At 28.4% G+C, this 5,000-nt stretch overlaps 1 protein-coding gene across 18 annotated transcripts in view; it reads right to left on the reverse strand.

Moving 5' to 3' along the window:
- LOC136078211 (transient receptor potential cation channel subfamily A member 1-like) overlaps positions 1-5,000 on the reverse strand; it is a 200,470-nt gene that overhangs the window by 179,322 nt on the left and 16,148 nt on the right. The gene's annotated exons all lie outside the window — the stretch shown is intronic.

Consider the following 5,000-nt stretch of genomic DNA (forward strand, 5'->3'; position numbering starts at 1 on the left):
GGAAGATTTCTTTTTTCTTCAATAGTAAAGGCATCCTAAAAATGCTTAATTAGGCAGTTAACAATTTTATTTTGTTCATAGGATAAATCGCCATCAGGCATTCTCATGACCTTTATTGAGTCTTTTATTGAACTTGTACTGTTTCAATACTTATATAACAGTTTATATAACAGATTAAGTTTAGAGGTTAACACCAGATTCTTTTCAAATAAAAGTCGAGCATTGTATATTTCTGTTTTAACTAATTTGTATAACTGTTTATATTCTTTGGTCAGTTTAACATAATTCTATCTGTGAGCACAATTTATGTATCTTAAATTTCTTTTTCTTCTTATTAACTGCTTGATTTCGTTATTAATCCAAGGAGTTGCTAAGCTTTTGATTTGTGAAATGTCTATTGTTGGAACAAACAAACTGCATGCTTTAGTGGTATAGTAAATTAATTCATTGTACATGTCTTGCACTGTCTTGTTTTTGTACAACTTCACCCCATCAATATTGGACATAAAATCAGAAATTTTATCAAATTTAGCTTTGCTATACAAAAACTTAAAGTTACTACAAGCTAATCTGCTAACATTATTTTTCAAGACGAATTTAAAGTAAATAATATGATGACCTTTGTTAATGTCACCAAGCACAAAACTTGGATCAACAGCATATACACTGCCAGATTCTGTTGTGAATATTAAATCTGGAACATTTGAGGTTGAGCCATTAGCCAATTGAAAATTTGGTATGTTTTTATGTTGATAGAGGAATGTATCAAAAAAATTTATTAAAGTTTTATAGAATTTATGTTCTATGCCACTGTCATTTGAAATCGACGCTATACTACCATTTGACCATTTCATTGCTGGGAAAATGAAATCACCCATAATTAGTACATCTTTAAAGGCATGAACATCAAAATATCTTCTTGCTATTTTAAAAATATTGTCAAAGTCTACCATATCAAAAAAATAGTTTGGTCTGTATACACAACCAACTAAGTATTTATCTTGGCCAAAATAAACTACTGCCCAAACTTGTTCTATTTTGCTAATACTAAAATCATTGTCAACCAGTTCGTATGAATCTATTGAATTTTTTATATATAAGCATACACCGTCGCTCTACGATCACCAGTTCTTTCATATTTGTATATATTGTACCCACGGATAATTACAATTCAGTTGTTTTTGAACCATGTTTTGCTTACTCCAACAATTTTGGGATAATACAAACTAGTTACAACCTTTAATTCACCTAATTTATTTTCGAGTGAGGTACCATTCAGATATATACAATTTAGTTCTGTTATCCTTTCAGGTGATAAAGGTGCTTTAAGTACAGTTTTAATTTTTCTTAAACTTTTGCAATTGGTTACCTCGGATATTATATCGAAATGTAAAGTTTGTTTCAAGATTTGCATTAAGCCTGTTTCTTTCTTGTCTTGGATGGAGATCGAGTTGTCTTTCGTATATACTTATACATATAATTAAATTTCGTACATATACATATAATCATATTTCGTATATACATATACATATAATTATATATATATATATATATATATATATATATATGTATATATATACATATATTTAAATATATATGTATATGTATATAAACGTATATATACATATTTATATATATATATATATATATATATATATTCATTTATACATACATATATATATATATATATATATATATATATATATATATATATATATATATATATATATATATATATATATATGTATATATATATATATATATATATATATATATATATATATATATATATATATATATATATATATATTTATATATATATAACCTCGTACTCCCCTAAGGCAGGCACTGTATATATATAAATATATAAATATATATATAAATATATATATATATATATATAAATATATACATGTATATATATGTATATAAATATATATTTATTTATATATATATATATATATATATATTTATATATATATATATATATATATACATATATGTATATAAAAATATATAAATATATTATTATTATATATTTATATATACATATATGTGTATATTATATATACACATATATGTATATATTAACATATATATATATATATATATATATATATATATATATATATATATATATATATATATATATTAGGGTGATCCAAAAAAAACTTTTTTTTACTTTTTGTTATTCCTAAGGTCTAAATGTGTTCGATTATGAAAGAAAACATTGTACCAAAAAAATCAGCCAAATCGGGTAATATTTCGTTGCTTGTGCTTCATATCCTCTGAAAATTGGAATTTTCAAAAGTTCAGTAAAATATTGATCTTCGTTTTCTGTACACATTTTGGTTATTTACCGTTCGATTTTAATAAAATAAAAACGAAAATAAAGCCTTTATTACACATAATAATTTTTATTAAACAACATTAAACAACATTAAACAACAACAGCTGCTCATTGTCGCCTGGTTTGTTTAGCACTCAATGTTGATTTTTTTGCATCTGGTAAGACAGCCCTGTTTTCTGCAACTAAATTTAGCACATACTTTTGCTGCTCTTCTTCTTGTGTTAAGACAGCATTAAAGTCTTGTACTAACTTCACCCCTCTTTCGGCGCAAACATTAACAACTTTAAGAGACTTCACTACTTCTTTAGAGTCGGCATACGACTCATTGTTTTTCCAGTTTGAAGGATCTTCTCCAAGAAAGGAAATGTCAATATTTAAGAAATTAAAAAATGAAAGTGATTTAGACGTTACAAAGTCCTCAAGGGATTTACTCATTACATTTGTAAAATCTGATAATTTCTTTGATGGCCTACTATTGTCTACGCATTGACGCTGAAGGACAGTTATTATTTTTCTTTTAACTTCAATCTCTACATCATCACTAAAAAAGCCCAAAGATATAAGTTCTTCACTTAAATACCATAGATGCCGCTTCATTGCCTTGGTTGCAGCGGTCGCTATATTTTCATTCATTTCACGATATTCCTCAATATTTTTTAGAAAATCTAAATCATTAAATGGGACCGAGGCACTGAGTGGTGCAGTAAACCACTGTCGAACATATATTAACGCAGCAAACATGCTAATATCTCTTACTGCGTTTAATTCATGTTGCACAATTCTAAACTGATCTATAAATAACCATATTTTAATTGAATAAATAAGTTTTGCCATCCACCGAGCATGATGGAAGGCTCCAGGTGCTTTAAATCTTATTCTACTAGGAGGTTGCTCTCCTAAATATATTAGACATAATTCAAGAAGTTCTTTATAATCATCTCGTGGTTGTGAGTCTTGCAAACATTTTTTTAAGAAATTAATTATAGACGATTTTTTTTCAATCGAGACGTTTGAAAGATATCTTTCAGCTTCTTCATCTTGCACTGTTGGGCTAAAATCATCTTTCTTGATATTCTTCCAGGCTTGTTTAAATCGTTTGAAAATAGCAACATATGGTCAGGACGTTGTCGGAAAATAAATTTTAAACACAGATCCTGCAAAAATTTCAGTAATGTGATGACGACAAGCTAAATTCAATAATTCTTTTCCTAATTTTTCTTCAAGTAAATTACAAGCACCTTTCTCAGATCCTGTATTACTAGCTGCGGTATCAAACGACATGCCACAGAGATTATTAATAAGATTCGAAGCATCCCATTCATGGAGGGAGGCTACAACTGCAGTAGCAATGGTTTCTCCTTTTAAATCAGGAAGTTTTGGCACTCCCAGAAGTTTATCAACACCACGCCCTGTTATTAAAACTGAAAAACGCTCAACATTTCCACTTCCATCGATGTCTGCCATCATTTTTCCATCCCAATGAACTACGAGAGTTACATCCGATTTGAAATTTTCTTTCATTTCATTGTAATGAGTTTCACGATTATCAGTTCTTACCCTATGAAAAGTAGTAACAGATATAGAGAACTCTTCAATGGGAGCTCCTAAACTTTGCATTGTAGCTGCTATAGTTCGCATTGCCACACGATTGCTTACTTTTCCTCTATCTAACGAATCGACAACTTTAGGGGTAATAATTTTTTTTATAAAACGCTTCCTTTTCAGACCGGAGCTTTCTGCAACATCATCTTTTCCTTTCAAAACTACGATATCATCATGATCGCTACTAGCAGAACTTGAAGGCGAAGTTGAATTCTCAAGAACAACTACTTCTTCAGAGCATTGTTTCCTTAACGCTTTTTTTTGCAAACGTTTATCCAAACTTATCTCTCTGCAAACTTTATTTTCTTCTTTCTCTGCATCATCTTTATCAATGGAACCCAAGACCATGTTTCTATCATCTCGTTGATCTATGAGGAAATCGTGATCTTCAGCAATTTTTATTAAATCAAAAACATTAGTTGGCGTAATATCAAAAAGTTTCATAATTCTCTTTTCAAAGTCTGTTACTTTGCATCTAGCAACAACTGATTTATTATTTCTGTCTTTTAATAGATCCGTATATTCTTTATGAAATTTTTCAAGCCTTGTAACTGCATTATCCTTTCGAATTGTAGGAATTTTAGCTTTTTCACAAATTTCACAAGTTGATTTGATAACTGCTATCGAACTTTCATGTATACTTAATCCTTTCACCTCATGGTGAAAGAAAAAACATTTTAATACTTCCAAAATCGTTGGAAGCTTAAGATGGGAAAGCATTGATATTGGTTGACCAATTAACCATTTTGCTGTAGAACTGCAAGTTGACTTTGCGACTGCAGCCATTTTAAAATTTCTTTAATACAGTGTGTGAATGAAAATATATTTTGTTGTCACCTATATTTCCAAACAAAATTAGTTTCGTTAAAACTCGCAATTATATCACTTTCTTAAAATACTGTAATTAATATTACTAGTCAAGCAAAATAGATAAACTATTGTAATTTTATTTCAGTAATCACAACACTCTCGATAAAGTCTCGAACTAAACTAAACCATAAAATAAACCAATATTATAAAATAAAATGAAATGTGGCTTAGTTTGCAA

Source organism: Hydra vulgaris, chromosome 03 (genome assembly GCF_038396675.1).
Source record: "Hydra vulgaris chromosome 03, alternate assembly HydraT2T_AEP".
In the NCBI taxonomy this organism is placed as follows: Eukaryota; Metazoa; Cnidaria; class Hydrozoa; order Anthoathecata; family Hydridae; genus Hydra; species Hydra vulgaris.